Consider the following 18,076-nt stretch of genomic DNA (forward strand, 5'->3'; position numbering starts at 1 on the left):
CTATTCATTACAATCAAACAAATAAACAAACATACAAACAAAGTTTTCCTCTTTATAATATTAAGTATAGATTTAACTTTAAATATTATTATTTTAAGCTGACTGTACTTATTGTACTTAAATTAAACTCAGTAACGTCAGCAGCGACGACAACCAGTTACGAGATGTTCTACGGCTGCTTAACAAGCAATTATAACCTCTACCTTTAGCCTTTCTAATACAATATGGCAGTTTAATTATGCAATACATCATTTATTCTGAACTTACTTTAGTTTATTGACAATAAAGAGCTCTGGCCCTCAATACTGAGGGGAATTGCTGTGGTGTGTCAAAACACCACATTTTCGAAAACCAGGATTGTGGGAGACTCCATCCATTTTATTGTTATTTATTATTTATGTAGTATATCTCTATTATTTATGTAGTTCTCTCGTCAGGGGTTGCCTGGTAGAGATTACTTATAGTAATAAGGCCGCCTTTGCATGCTTAGTTTATTTTATGTTTTTAATGTTTCAATTTATATTTATTCAATTGGATTTTTGTGTGCAATAAAGTATTTCTTCTTCTTCTTCTTTCATCCATCTTGTTCCTTTTCATCACATAATAGCAAGACAAAAGGGACATGATGAATCCAGGCAACCCTTACTTAACGTTTTCTATCAACATTTTTAATTCGCACAGCAAACCTTTAAGGAGAGAGTCTGTCGACAGCAATGATATTAAATACTGTTAGATGTGTTACTAGCGCATGAAAAATGAGGCGCTCGAAAGAGGAAATTTATAGTCAACTCAATGATAGTTGTGGCCAATAACGAACGTTATTTCAAATCAAATCAAAATTCATTTATTTGAAGTAGGCTCAATTTACAAGCACTTTTGACACGTCAGTTGACTATTTGTAAAGATTCTACCAGCGGTTCGGAAGGCAGGTTCTGCTGAGAAGATACCGGCAAGAAACTCAACAGTTGCTCTTAATTTAAACAAATAGTACCTAAATACCGTCTACAATGTCGAGTTGTGTGTTCAGGAAGTGTAAAATTTATATTATATTCATAAATATAGATATAATGGAATTAAAGACAAAATTGTGCATATGTGTTGTAGGCAACTGTTGTAACCTATTAATTGGATCACTTTTTGCGGTGATTTTGTAGGGACGTAACCGATCTATAGTATAAAATTATCATTGGTGGACACCATTAATTTTGACACCATTATAGCTAAAAATTTGAGAATGCGTAATGTTTATAGAATGAAAATCTCTTTTTTGAAGTCGGTTGAAAATACTCAGAGGCCTTAGCCATTTGGCACGTCGATTCTCTATCTACAAACGTTAACGCTTCGAAAACTATAAAATGTATGGGAGTGACAGATCCAATCGACAACTTGATCACGTGACTTGCCGATAGTGATCATTCCAATACATTTTTAAATTTTCGAAGCGTTAGCGTTTGTAGATATAGAATGGACGTGCCACTTGGCTAGGAGGCCAGTATAGTATTTACATTGGCGTCTTGGCCCTTAAACTCGGTAAGGCAGCATTTATATATTAAGATAACATAAATATGCTTATGCGTTAACATTTATAATCATTATTGCTTCCTCACAGTAATCGGTCTGCCACCTGAGCCTCGAGGGAGAAACAAACCACCAAGACTCGACACAAATACAATCGTCAATAAATCGTTTGATTTGCAAATACCCACGGATTCGCAATTAATGCCATTGTATTACGAAAACGGCAAACATCGTTCACAACAAAAGGTACTTTTTGTATATTATTTACTTCAATATAAATGCTAATTGCCTAGAGTACAATAGGGATAGAAGAAAGACGCACACTTTAATTTCTTTAATCATCATCATCATCATCATCATCATCATATCAGCCGATGGACGTCCACTGCAGGACATAGGCCTTTTGTAGGGACTTCCAAACATCACGATACTGAGCCACCTGCATCCAGCGAATCCCTGCGACTCGCTTGATGTCGTCAGTCCACCTGGTGGGGGGTCGGCCAACACTGCGCTTACTAGTGCGGGGTCGCCATTCCAGCACTTTGGGACCCCAACGTCCATCGGCTCTTCGCACTATGTGCCCCGCCCATTGCCACTTCAGCTTCGCAACTCGTTGAGCTATGTCGGTGACTATGGTTCTTCTGTGGATCTCCTCATTCCTGATTCGATCACGCAGAGATACTCCTAACATAGCTCGTTCCATATTTAATTTGGGGTGTAATTTATATTTCTTTAATAAATATTATTTATTTAAACAGCAATTTACAAATGAAGGCGGGGTTTTAATTCGAATGTGTCTTTACCACAAATGCTCGACGCAACAAGAATTTAATTACTTACACGTAAAGTAAAACTTTGTTCGAAGGCTTAGTACGCAGCGTGAATAAACTACAAATAAAGCGGCTAAGGAATATCTGAAAACGCAAAACCGCATAAGTACATGCACGAACTGCGACTTGTATTATGCTTTACTTTAATTTAATTTCATTATCATCATTGTTCTTTTTCTCAACAAGCATTTTACAGTGTAAATGAGTATTTAAGTTGATATTATTGTTATTTTCATACATATTTTAAATTGTAAAGATGTAAATTTTAAATGGTGAAATTGTCATTTGAATCATTAAATACTTAATAAATAATTTGCATGCCTAATTGGCAAGATACATTTACTATCTACATCTACCGACCACCTGTATAAATAATGCATGTATCTGCAAATAAATAAATTGATTGATTGATTGATTGATTGAAAAGTGGTGAAATATGCTTATGCGTTAACATTTATAATCATTATTGCTTCCTCGCAGCAACCGGTCTCCCAAAGGCGTGGTCTAAAGTGGTGAAATTTTCGAAAATAGTGATAAGAATCCTTTAAAGACTAGAAAGTAGGATCTGCTAAGAAAAACAATAAGCCAAACAGTTACAGCACTTTGCAAAACTAATACTTGTATAATATTCCTGTTGCGAAACTGTTTTACCCTCCAATGTTAGCAAGTAAACTGTTTTACCGGCTGAAAACATTTCACGCAGAGAACAGATGGCGCGTCGAAAGTTTAGATTGGCTTCGTAACTCTGGAGAAACAAAACTTTGGAAGCGTTGCTTAGTTATATTTTAAACTTTGTATAAACCAAACTTTAGAAGGTTACACGTCGGTTCTCTGTATACCTAATAAATGTAGATTCCAATATGCTTTAACACCACAAAGCGTTTGAAGAAGTTAACCACGGAGTACATAATACCATCGATATAAATCGTTAGATGGGCCCCTCCATATTAAAGAACGCACAATTTTATGTCATTCCCCAAAGACGTGCACAATATGCGAAACCAATGACAACTCCGCGACGCTTTGAGGTCCATCTAACGGTCTACGATCGAGGCATTATACCTTATAAGTTTAAATCAAAATACATACTAATATTATAAATTAAACAGCAAGTCTATCTGTCTGTGTGTCTGTTACCATTTCAAAACAAAACAACTGTATCGATTTGGTTGAAATTTTGAGTACCGATAAGTTGGATCTTAGAGCAGTATATAGGGTTCTTTACCCCCAGAAAAAAATAGGGTTGCTGCGGGATTCGTACAAAAAGAATTTTCACGGGAACCAAGTTGGGCGACAGTATTCAAGTATACCCACTAGCTAAGCTAAATTCTGTTTAAATCATCATTAAAGTAGATAATTATTAAATTATCTACAATTTGAAAAAGCTTTTTATACGTTGAATTGTTCAATATAGATGGTGGAGAGCAAATATTCTAGGTACCTCAAATTCCAAAGTGAACTTACTAAGAAGACTAGAGTATTATATTTACAAGTTTTTAAAGAAATTAAACCAAAAGCAAAAGCTACAAGCTCGTATTCATCAAGCCATAATTGCAAGTAAAGGGGTTATACAGTGTGCTCTGGAAATGAGAAAAAAACCTAATTTGTTCGGACATAATGAAACCAGCCGAGCCTACGGTACAGTTAACCTCAGAAGTCTTACTGCGATTCTGCATTGCGGATGGACTAAACTAATGAAAAAATTGTTATCTGCAACTAAAATTTAAAAGAAAACAAATTAAAACAATATTTTATCACCAATTTAAAGTAGGTATACAAGAGGACGCCCGACGACTTGATTTGCGTTAAGCCATGTGTTTTGGGGATATATGTATAAAAAGCCCTATTTTATCCAGGATATCTGTACTAATATAATAAAGCTGAAGAGTTTGTTTGTTTGATTAAACGCACTAATCCCAGGAACCACTGGTCCGATTTGAAAAATTCTTTCAGTGTTAAATAACCCATTTATCGAGGAACGCTGTAGGCTATATATTATCCCCATATTCCTACGGGAATGGAAACGCCGGTGAAACCTGCACTTCTAGAATAAATTTATGATTGTACTATAGGCACTCGTATTTATTAATAATATGCCGACACCCGTGACTTCGTTCCTTATTTCTATTAATCTCCCTTTTATGTAAGCATTTCTCATGAGCCTAGCTTTCATTTAAAAAGTATTTTCACAATATGACTGCTGCTAGACCTGACAAAGATAAGCCCATTTATTCCTTTCAGGACAGCAATGTTATGGAAGTGTATATTATCATAACAGCTATATAGGAAAGTTAATTATGCATACATTTTTTTTTGGACATTTTTGGGACAAACCTGTCCCTGTGGTCGATAGCTGATACTTTTTGCCTGATATTGTATATTGTATCATTAATAAAATACATTTGGGTATTGGCTTAACAATTGTTAATATGTTCCTAATTATCTGTTAGGGACAAATTTGTCCCCGCTGTCGTCAAAAAGTTAAACAAATAAATAAACACACAAACACAAACTCCGTTATATAATACTAGTACAGACAGTATACCATTTGTACTCCATTACGGTCTGTGTGTAAATAATGTCAGTCTCCGCTAATTATCATTCATGGCGCGCTCTGAGCAAGCCGACACTTGTAGGGACGCGACGGCCATTAGCAGTGATTGCCAGCTAATGGATTATATTAAAATATCCAGCTAGGTGTTTGTGAGCGACTCTGCAAAATCCACTGAAAATATCCATTTATTAGTGGACGATCCACGCCCACGGAAAAAGGAAGTGTAAAGCCGGATTTATATTTGTCTGACGTGTCGTGTCGTGACGCATCAGAACAGAATCGATATCATACATTTTATATGGCAACGATTACACTTATGTGTTGTGACATGGCGTGACGGCATCAGTGTGCTTAGTGGGAGTTTTCAATATTTTCATACTGTTACTATCACGTTGACGTAAACGCGAATTTGGCAGGTCATCTCCTCCCGGACAAAAATCCAGGTGGGGGTACGGGCCTCGAGGCTACGCCTCCTTGCCCGGGTAAGGCGCGGGGGATCTTGTTCCCCCGGTCATGTTCTTCCAGCTCCTTTCGAGGCTGAGACCTTTCGGCCTAAGGGTAGTAGACGCGAATTTATATGAAATTGAAACAGTTGTGCAGTAGTGCCACTAGATAGCGCTGTTTCAATTTCTTAGAAATTCGCGTTTACGTTAACGTGATAGTAACAGTATCAAACTGCCACTAGGCCCTCTGATGCCGCTTACAAAATGTATAAAAACCCCTCTACGGGATGATTATAAGGTTTGAATATATTGATTTTTATTAGATACTCTGGAAAATAATTAATGTTCTAATTTGTACGTAAAAAACAAAGATTGTCTGGATGTTTGTAAAATAAGTAAGATCATAAAATTTCAATAAAATTTTCAGTTACAAAAATCATTTATCGTAATTAGATGAAAATTCATACAGTTTTAACTTCCTTACATTAAATGATTTTCCAATATTTGAACTGTAAACATAAGAAACGGGGCCATTTTCTGGGTTATGCCCATATATATCGAAAGGTATAGTCCTGAATGATTTGCTGTACTGGAGATATTGTGATGTGTTTATGTGGCATAATTTCAAAATAAACGTATTTTTCTTTTTTTCTTTCACAAATAACAAAGATTTTTGCAATTTTTTTTTTAACGCCCATACAAATCTAAAGATCATTATGATCTACGTCATTAATTCGTATCATTTTGTATGGAGCGTTTTTCAGGGATCTGTGATAGTGCCGCAAATCTGACCCTTAAAATCCCTGTAGGTAGCTCCGAAAGTAATGATCGCAGATACCCAATTTCTTTTACAAAATTCCTTTACTATTAGCTTACTCCTAATTTGTATACAATTTAAAAACTGTCATCATCCCTATATCCGAATATTTGTGTTGTTAATAATGATAAAGACTCTTAGTCAGCCTGAACCTTATTTTCGACATCTACAAATATTTAAATAAAATCCACACAACCGTCATGTCTATCTATGCGTCTACGAATACATTCAAGCTCTGAAGATTCTCATGTATCTATCCATTTATCTTTAAGCTCTGAAGATGAATATGAAGGCCATCCTCGGCCTTCGTCTTAACAAGTCCAATATCTTCCAGTGTATTGAGTTTCCAGACGGTTGCGTTTCGATATATAAATAGAAACGCCACTCGGATACGTCGAGAGATGACTTTTAAATGGCATTTCATATTTCCAATGAAATAGCGTATAACTTGAACGGAAATGTGTGCCAATTTTATAAAATACTAGCTGACACCGCGCGGTTTCACCCGCGTGGATCCCGTTCCCGTAGGAATACGGAGATAATATATAGCCTATAGCCTTTCTCGATAAATGGGCTATCTATCAATGAAAGAATTTTTCAAATCGTACCAGTAGTTCCTGAGATTAGCGCGTTCAATCAAACAAACAAATTCTTCAGCTTTATGATATTAGTATAGATTTCATTTAGTTCGCACTTTGAAATGTAAAATTTAATCAGCTTATATCGAGATATTTATTTAATTTTGCGCTTTATAGAAAAATTATGTCCGTTAAAGAAATGAGAACGGACGGACATAAATTTTCTACTAGTATAATTACAAAAAACCTATATATATAATTACTAGACGAAAGAAATAAATGTTTACCATTTCCAATTTCTGCTAAAAGTGGCCAAAAATTTAAAAGCCTATTACTACTGGTAGTTGCTGTTGTTTGTAAGCGATCCGGCAATTAGCGGCGCGCGCCGGCGGCTATGGATCACCCGGGATTAGAACCCCGGCCCTCGCGGTAATCTTATTAAAGTAGGGGATTAACGAATGCATTTTTCCGAAAAGAGGAAATTGTAGCTTCTGTAATAAATTTTAGCGACTATCGTTAACTAAAGGTCCCATAAAATGTTTCAACGAGCTATGAGGAGTGTTCTGATCGAATCAGAAATGAGGAGATCTGCAGAAGAACTAAAGTCACCGACATAGCTAGCTGCACGCGATGCTGAAGTGGCAATGGACGATGCACATACTTCGAAGAGCCGATGGATGTTGGGGTCCCAACTCTCAAGAGGCTGGAATGGCAACTCCGCATTAGCAAGCGCATTATTGGTTGACCCCTCACCAGAGTTGTGTGTGGGTAACTGAACTGACGACATCAAGCGAGTGGAAGGGATTCGCTGGGTGCAGGCGGCTTAGTATCGTGATGTTTGGAAGTCCCTACAAAAGGCCTATGTCCTGCAGTGGACGTCCATCAGCTGATGTGATGATGAAGATGAATATGGATGTTTGTTACTCTCTAACGCCGCTATTACTGAAGCGATTTGGCTAAAATTTAAAAATGGAAATAGATTGTAATCTGGATTAACACGTAATTCGAAAAATCTATGGATTCTTGATATTTGCGAAAACCTGATGATTTTGATGGTATGAATGTTTGTTACTCTTTCACGCCTCGGCTACTGAACCTAATCACCTGAAATTTGAACTAAAGATAGATAATAGTCTGAATTAACACATAGGCTAACTTTCATCCCGGAAAAATCCATGGTTCCCACGGGATTTGTGAGACTGAATTCCACGCGGCCGAAGTCGCGAGCATCCGCTAGTGTTACATAAGACGCTGGTACAGAACATGGTTCCGGCTAGAAGCGTAGCGTTTCGCTACGTATTTTATGTAAGACGGTCAAGAATTTTTTTCTCAGTGTCTGTTTTTATTCTATCCTTATTAGTAGGGTAGGAATATAACTTTAATAATATCAGTAGAAAAGAATCCTACTAATATTATAAACGCGAAAGTTTGTATGGATGTTTGGATGTTTGTTACTCTTTAACACCGCTACTACTAAAGTGATTTGACTGAAATTTTAGAATGGAGATAGATTTTACTCTGGATTGACACATAAGCTACTTTTTATCCTGAAAAAATCCATGGTTTCTAGAGATTTGCGAAAACTGATGATATTGATGATATGAATGTTTGTTACTCTTTCACGCCTTAACTACTGAACTGAATTAGCTGAAATTTGGTATTGAGATATATTATAGCCTGGATTAACACATAGGCTACTTTTTATCCCGGAAAAATCCATGGTTACCGAGGGATTTGTGAAAAACTAAATTCTACGTGGTAGGAGTCGCGGGCGTCCGCTAGTTAAGTAAACATTAGAATATAACAAATAATGAGTAGAACAGTAGCAGAGAACACAAGAGTGACAGTCAGTTTGAGTGACAAGTCGCCTATTTGCTTTGTGGCGGAGATGCACTCCCCCTAATAAGCGACGCCGCTCCGACTGTATTGCCAATTCAACTAAATTCTCTTTAAGCACTAGCTAGGTAAATCTATATATATAAAAGAAAGTCGTGTTAAGCACTCCACTTATAACGCAAGAACGGCTGACCCGATTTAGCTGAAAATTGGCAGGGAGGTAGTTTAGAGCCAGGAGAAGGACATAGGATACTTCTTATCCCGTTCGAGTGCATTCCCATGTGACTTGACATGAAACGCAAAACGCAAATGAAAGCTATGTAATTGACGTATAATGGTAGATATCGTAATGACGTATGGATGAAGGAGTAAGGTAGGAGTAGGGTAGGGGTAGGGTGGGGATAGGGTAGGGTAGGGGTAGTTGAAAGTTTCCATCGAGTTTCACGCGGACGAAGTCGCGGGCGTCCGCTAGTATATAAATAAAAAGCCTTTATTCTAATACCTACCCTTTTACAATTCAAACTTAAAATCTAACAGTTAATTAAAAAAATAATAATTTCACTAAGTAAAAGCCTGTACTGCTTATGCCTCCACCAAAACTTTCCATAATTTCCTGTTTCGTGCTGTATGCACCTCCTAGCCAAATGGCAGGTCGATTCTCTTTCTACGATCTATGGGAATGACAGATCTTGATCACGTGACCTGTCGATAGCAAATGTCATTCCTATACATCTACCTAGTTTTAGCGTTAGCGATCGTAGATAGAAAATCGACGTGACACTTGGTTAGGGGGGCAGACCGTACCACACGGCTGTGAGAAGACGTCTCTCCATCTCCTCTTTTGAGGTCCTTTCTTTTTTTTTTCGCCTCTAGGTACTTGCTCATTCCGTAACCCCTTTAGGTCCATCTCAGTGGCGTAGCGTGCCTTGAAGATGCCCAGTATCAAAATTAGTTGGGGGTCCAAATGAAGGCTAAACATTTCTCACAAAAGAGACAAAAATGCTCGCTTAAAATAAATATGACAGTGACTTTAACGTATGTTTCTAATTTTTGGGCACACGCTTAGGCTCCCTGTCCACCAAAGCGGAGCGAAGGAGCGTAGCGGAGTTGCGTACTGTGTCTATCCACCGGAGCGAGGAAGGTGTGGGTTCGAATCCGAGGGATGCACCTCCATCTTTTTAGTTGTGTGCATTTTATGAAATTAAATATCACGTGTCTCAAACGGTAAAGGAGAAAAATCGTGAGGACATCTGCATACCAGAGAATTTTGTAATTCTTTGCGCGTGTCGGCCAATCCGCATTATGCCAAGCATGGTGGATTATTGCCCTTTCTCTCATTGTGAAAGGAGACTTAAGCTGAGCAGTGAGCCGAATATGCGTAGCGTATACTATTAAAATAGGCTACTGAATGATTATTAGGACCTATCTGTTTACAAAAAGATGAGTGTAACTTGAGATAAATACCTAAAAAAGCGAATTTCCCGCTCGGCGATAAAAAGGCGAACACATTCGGGAAACAGCGGGCAGAATGTTTCCGCGAGTTATCATTGCCCGCCGCTTGCCGCGTGCGTGACGTCACATAAACGGGCACATAAATTCGCGTATGCGGTTATTTGTGTTTATACTACATCGTTATCATAAGTTGAAAGTATATAGCTAGTTTCTGAGCAATGGCGGAGCCCTCGCAGTTTAAGCCTCGCAGTTGCCGTTCCCTTGGAGTACTGGGATAAAATAACCTATGTTACTCGCTAATAACCTGGCTTTCCATTGATGAAAGAATTTTTAAAATCGTTTCACTAGATCCGGAGATTACCCCAACAACATCAGAAACTCACCTTACCTCTTCACAATATTGGTATAGATAAGATATTCTTACCAGTGAGCCTAAGATTGTGTACCATGAGAGAACAGAGATAACTTTCTCTTCCATATCATCCATCCCAATGCAGCGAAAGACAGAGCCATAAATTACAAACATAAATATCTCTCTCTTTTGTTTCAATGGGAAGAGCGATATGTAGACGAAATGTAGAACTTCCCATGATGTGCGCACATTGGTTTCTCTAGATCAAATGACAGATCAACGAAATAATCTGATATTTAATGAATGAAAAGAATAATAAAAAGAGCGTCGTGACGCTCGACTATTACGTGGCTAGTGAAATAGATATCGAAATATGGTTAATTAGTTTGATTTTCATTAGTTTTTACACTGCCTACATCCCTAAGCGTTCTGCTGACAGCGCTGTATACTTTGACCATCTGTGGCCGGCATTAACAACTATGTGATTAAGCCATATTGTAAAACATCGGGTAGCAGTGATTGTACCATTAATTTTGTGGTAGAAGAAACACTTTGAGCAGGTCCCAGGACTTGTGACCTTGAGAGTAGGTTTAAAGGATCCTTTCAAAATGCAAAAACACTCAACTTCCCTGTCCGACATATTCTCCATACCCACACTAAACAATTTGCACAAAATTGCTAACGCGACTGGCAGCGTGATGGTGTCTACGCTGCCTAACAAACAACTGAGCTCAAGACATCAAATACCCTCTTATTTATAGATTAGAGGAACTTGTAACACTATATAAAAAAATCATGTTCCCCAACTTGATCCGTTCAAGGAATTGAAACCAGACTTTTGACCATTACTCCAGGGAGGTCAGCAAATAGTTGTATTAGAACCTTTTTGTATTCATGTGCCAGTGTGAGATAATCCCAGAATTAGCATTCCGGGTTGAGACGAAGCTTCGACGGACTAATAGGGGCAGCTATTCACTTTAACGAGATTAAGCGCTCCCGAGGTTTCTATTTGACATCAATTTGCAAGTGTTGCTAAATTGGATCGTGGAGATAGGATTGGGTTTGGGATACAATCAGATACTGAGGACTGAATGTTCTGCTACCTTTATGTCAGTATAACCTGTGTTTTAGTATTGGCAATCTATTTTAAGATGTCTGTTTGGCTTTGAATGTAGTGGTAAGATGACTAAAGACGTTTGTGTGTATAAACTAAAGGAGCAATGTCACTTCAGACACACTTAAGTCAGTGTTTTGATGGCCTCCGTGGCGCAGTGGTATGCGCGGTGGATTTACAAAACGGAGGTCCTGGGTTCGATTCCCGGATGGGCAGAATGAGATTTTCTTAATTCTTAATTAGGTTCAGGTCTGGCTGGTGGGAGGCTTCGGCCGTGGCTAGTTACCACCCTACCGGCAAAGACGTACCGCCAAGCGATTTAGCGTTCTGGTACTATGCCGTGTAGAAACCGAAAGGGGTGTGGATTTTCATCCTCCTCCTAACAAGTTAGCCCGCTTCCATCTTAGACTGCATCATCACTTACCATCAGGTGAGATTGTAGTCAAGGGCTAATTTGTAAAGAATAAAAAAAAGACACTCCTGACAAACGCTTGTATATCCAAAGATAAACGGAAATACCCAAATATATTGACTCAGTAGTAGAGCTTTCTGTGTCAGCGCTTTTCCTGGGAAGTAATAACTACGGAACATAAAGCATATAAGCTACGCATAAGCTGGTAATAACCATGTTTAATAATCGCGTAAACGGAAAAACATTAATTTTACCAATACACTGCAAAACATCGGATGGGCTTAGAATGTTATGGACGAAGTTCAGCTGGTCTATTTACTATTTTCGTTATTATTAAACAACAAATCAACTGACAAAATGTCATGTACCTACTTTATGATATCCACCAGTAGGCACTGGATGACATCCTACTTCCTACTATAATATAATAAACGCGAAAGTTTGTATGGATGTGTGGATGTATGTTTGGATGTTTGTTACTCTTTAACGCCGCTACTACTTTAACGCCGCTAAATTTGGAACGGAAATGGATTTTACTATGGATAGGCCACTTTTTATCCCGAAAAAATTCATGGTTTCCCGAAATTTGCGAAAACTGATGACTTTAATGATAATATGAATGTTTGTTACTCTTTCACGCCTCGACTACTCAACCGAATTAGCTGAAATTTGGTGTTGAGATATATTATAGCATGGATACACACATTGGCTACTTTTTATCCCGGTAAAATCCATGGTTCCCGAGGGATTTGTAAAAAACTAAATTCCATGCGGACGAAGTCGCGGGCGTCCGCTAGTTTTTTACATAAATTCTCAATTTCGTATATGTCAACTAACATACGTCAAAGATAGTGAATAAACCCTGCAGATTAACCGAGAAATGTTATCTACCTACCGTAAGATATCCACCGGGTGACATTTGTTACATAAATTATTGTCAATTTTGTATAAGTCAATTAACGTACGTACGTAGCGTACGTCAAAGATTGCAAGCTTTCTGGGTCTGTAATAAATTATAATAAGCATATAACAATGTTTTCGTTCTTATTACGTTACGGATCTCTAAAATATCAGGAAGAGACAGAGTTTTTGTCCACAAGCTGTTTGCTCGCGGTCGCTTTTTATTAACGCTTCCCGTTTACGGCTGCCCCGTAATTTCGCACATAGTTTTTAGGTCACAAGTTATAAAACAGAGGTTCATTTGGCGCAGCGCATATGGAATAAAAAGGTGGTTGGGTTTACAGGATAAAAAAGGCTTAACAAGCTTCTTATATTTAACTTAAACTATTAGTACTCTTATAGATATGTGTTCGTAAATAGGTAAGTATGGGTCCTAGTATCCTGTAGATATAGTTAAGTTTTGGAAACTATATTGTGATTGTCTGGGCGCTGCTGCTGCATCAGCAGAGACCCTCAAGCAGCGCAAATACAGAAATCTCCTCGGTGTTTACGTATGAACCGTTTGCGGTCGAAACGCTACGTCTGTGGTAACTCGCTTTCTTTTTAAAGAAATCGCAAACAATTAATAGACGCCTCCCGTGACCAGAAGGGCTGGCCTATATTTTGGACAGAGAATTAGTATTGCCATGCAACGTGGCAATACTGCCAGCCTTCTGGGCATTTTACCAATGAACACCGATTCGGATGAATTCTACGCGTAAGTATTTTGTTATACTTTTATATTTCCTTTTTTCATTTATATTGTTGTTAGTTTACGTAGTTAATCTTGAAAACTATTTCCTAATGTTCGATTGGATTTAAATACCTATCTTCTTGCGTGCGCATCTTCTAGAGAGAGACCATGGATTCACCATTCGGTTGCCGGGTCCACCGCGTGGTAGAGAGAAAAAGTCCGAGCAAAGTCCAGGACTTGTGAGACTCCTCCTTTCCTTAGCCCTACATACAGCTCACAAGTAGGTATAATACGTCATACGTACCTACGAATTACCTAGAAAGCGCAGCATTGGTAAACAACCCCCCACCAGGTGGACTGACGACATCAAGCGAGTCGCAGGGATTCGCTGGATGCAGGCGGCTCGAGACCGATGAGCTTGGAAGTCCATGAAAGAGGCCTATGTCCAGCAGTGGATGGACGGCTGATGATGATGATGATATAACACTAGGCGCAGTAAGGCGGTTTCTTCGGACGCGCTTTACCGTTTGCCAATTGCGAGGTGTAATTTTTTGATATTGTGGATTTTCTTACAAATAATTCATCGTTGTAAAAGAACGACGAACGTATGCATATTGTATACGTATTGACAATAGCGAATAGCTTACAACTTTAATAGCATAACTTGAACAAGATTGTACTGAAACTTGGGAATTATGTAGATATTACAAAAGCATTTAAGTTATGGACGGTCTTAGATTTAGATTGGATCCTTGCATAATATGTATAGTGGATAAAATTAACATTGTTTACCCGTATACAGCAATGATAATTTTATACTATAGATAGGTTACGTGCCTACAAAATCAGCGCAAAAAGTGTTCCGAATACAAAACACAAGAGCTTGGTAAGTCCTTGGTACAAGTAAGTGGGTAGGTCTCTCCGATGAACGGGTGGAAGAAGGCGCCGATATATGCACCTAACACATTAACGAGTTACCCACTATAAAATTTCAATCTTCGCTACTGGTAGGTCGGAAAGCCCTGATAGCCCAGTGGATATGACCTCTGCCTCCGATTCCGGAGGGTGTGGGTTCGGATCCGGTCTAGGGCATGCACCTCCAACTTTTCAGTTGTGTGCATTTTAAGAAATTAAATATCATGTGTCTCAAACGGTGAAGGAAAACATCGTGAGGAAACCTGCATACCAGAGAAGTTTCTTAATTCTCTGCGTGTGTGAAGTCTGCCAATCCGCATTCGGCCAGCGTGGTGGACTATTGGCCTAACCCCTCTCATTCTGAGAGGAGACTCGAGCTCAGCAATGAGCCAAATATGGGTTGATAACGACTACTGGTGGAGGACGACAGGTGGCGCTGTCTGTATCAAGACTAGGCTCCGTGTAAAAAATTACTTAAAAATAGAAAATCAAGTACTTTTCGCATAAAAATAAGTTTATCGTGTGTAGAAGTGCGTCTTACCTATGTGAAAACGTTATCTATGCTGGATTTGTGTGTAAAGTGAAAAAATAAACAATAAAACATTGTGGATCATACCTGTTCACAGAGTTGAAAAACAGTGTTAAAATCAATGAACTTTGAGGACTAAAAGTGAATTAAGTAAGTTTTTTCTTGTTATGAACTTAAAAAGGACGGATAATACCTAAAAGTGCTATTTATAAAGACGTTTTATAAACAAGTGAATGAAAAAATCACAGTTTGAAATAACGGCAAAAACGAAAAAATTACAAGTTGCGACACCTACTGGAGTTTATTATAACTACGAAGATAGATCACAAACGCTGAGCAAGTAGTACAAGAAATTGTCGACAGATGTCACTTTTAATATCACACCAAGCATTTTGATAACATTAAACTGAAAAGATAATTGTGTAAATAAACAGTAGTTATAGAAGAAAAAAAAAAAAAAAAAAAAACATAAATTTTATCTTATAATATCAATGTATCCAACACTGTTCATTGGGAAGATTATTTTCGACTGATTTAATAACTAGATCCGTAGCGCAGTGGATACAGGCGTGGATTTACACATATTGGGTCGTAAGATCGAATCCTAGTCCAAGTGAAGTAAACACAGATTTTAATAAATATTATTTAGTTTTGAAAACGAATGAACTTCGAACTTTAAAAAATTAATAAATAAAAAAAAAAAAAAATAATAATAATAATAATAAAATAAAATAAAAATTAACAGTATGGAACAATTACTTCGCGATCTTCGATGCGATATCAGAAAGGACTCGGAAGAGTCATTAAAAATAGTCGAAGAACGCATTACAAAATCAATTAATGAACACATAGATGAAAAATTCCAAAATATTCAGTCGCAGATAGATTTATTAAAGAAAAGTAACGACGAACAAAATGATAGAATTCTTACATTGGAAAAACAGATAAGAACTAAAAATTTAGTCTTTTTTGGAGTCCCAGAAGGCGAAAAAACGTATGAAGAATTAGAAAATAAAATCTTGGACATTTTCACATTACAAATGAAGGTAGAGTGCTACAGAAGCGAAATTGAATTAATAAAGAGAATGGGCAAACGATCGGAAAAGAAAATAAGACCTATTGTGATAACACTCACTACATATGGTAAAAAACTCTCTATCATGAGAAACAAGAAGAACCTTAAAAACAAAAACATTTATTTTAAGGAAGATTATCCACAACAGGTTTTAGAAAAAAGAAAACTACTCCAAGATGAATTGAAACAAGCCCGCAGCGACGGTAAAATTGCATTTCTTCGTCAGGACCGGCTGGTGGTCTATGAAGGTAATAAAGGCACTTACAACAGAGTGGACGAAGCCAGTAATACCCAAAATTCGAGGAAAAGGGAACTCGAATCTACCCCTCCAAGCCAAATGAGCAGCCCTTATCTGCACCAAACTCTGCCAGCCCCGAATTACCACTTGGCGAAGAAAAACAAGTCCAATAAAAAAGGCCAAAGCTCTATTAAGAGCTATGTACAAAAAAGTAGCAATGCAAAACAAATTCCATCTACTTCCACTGCTCTCTTGAGTGAAAATGAAGACTAGCAACTAGCACCGTCTCTCCAATTTATCGACAATAAGCCACCACCGTCACCAAGCAAAGTTTTTGCCAATAAACATTACAATAAACCTTCCCCAGTACGGCTGGTCACCGCGGGGATAGTAGACTATAACCCTCCAATGAAAATACATACACAGGAAAAAAATAATTTGTATATTTGTTCTTTTAATGTCAGATCTTTGTCTTCAGTAACAAAATTTTTAGAATTAAAGACAGCTCTAGAAAATATTAATCATGATATACTAGGACTGAGTGAAGTTCGCCGATTAGGAGAGAGTATTATTGAAGAAGATAATTATATCATGTATTATCTAGGCGAAACCAAAGGTCTAAACGGGGTGGGCTTTCTGGTCAAGAAAAAATTAAAAGAGTACATAAAAGCATTTATTGGCATATCAGAAAGAGTTTGCGTACTAGAAATTAAACTCGGGAACTTATCTTTTGCTATAATACAGGCTTATGCACCTACAGAAAGTTCATCCCAACAGGACATAGACGATTTCTATGACGATTTAGAAAAGGCACATGACTCTATCACCACGAAATACTTGATTTGTATGGGAGACTTCAACGCACAGATTGGGATACCCAAAAAACACGAACGTTTAGTTGCAGGAGAATATGGCTCTGGAAAAAGGACCAAACGGGGAGAGAGACTTGTTCAATATGCACACGAACATAACCTGAAAATTATAAATACTTTGTTTAAGTTAAAAATGAACAATAGATGGACATGGATTTCTCCAGACAAAAACACAAAAAATGAGATTGACTATATAATGTCCTCAACACCTCACTTATTCTCTAAGTATGAAGTGCTGTCATCGTTCCCCTTTGGATCAGACCATAGGATGTTGAGAGCAACACTCCATTTAAAATCAAGTAAAAAGAGCAGGCGCAACTTTACAAGTACCATTAAAAACTTCAAAACATTGAAAGAGCAAGAAAAATACCTTGAAACCCTGACAAATTTAATACCAGAACTTATAGAATCACATGAAAACAATAATATTGACGAATATTGCCAAAAAATCATTAACTCTATGCTTACAAGTACAAAGGACATACAAAGGAAAAAGAAATGCAGTATTTTATCAGAAGAAGCACTGAATCTTATGAAAGAAAGAAATACCCTTCAAAATAAACCTAAACTAAATAAAAGCGAAAAAGAAAAGCTTAAAAGGCTTTACAAATCTGCAAACAAAGAAATAAAGAAATGTTACGATACCTACAGAAAAAACACTATACTAAAACACCTCGCAAAATCTCGATCTGCAAAAAAAGCTTATAAAGAATTGAACAGAACAAAGGACTGGATTACATCACTCCAACCTGGCTCTACCAAATGCAAATCACGGTTAGAAATCATAGATATAGCTACAGATTTTTATGCAAAACTTTATAGTCAACCAGAATTATTCAATGAAACAAAGAACATAATCCAAAACATTGATACCTCTACAGTTGATGAGTTCACGAGGCCTGAAATTT

The sequence above is a fragment of the Bicyclus anynana genome, chromosome 19 (assembly GCF_947172395.1).
Source record: "Bicyclus anynana chromosome 19, ilBicAnyn1.1, whole genome shotgun sequence".
Classification (NCBI taxonomy): Eukaryota; Metazoa; Arthropoda; class Insecta; order Lepidoptera; family Nymphalidae; genus Bicyclus; species Bicyclus anynana.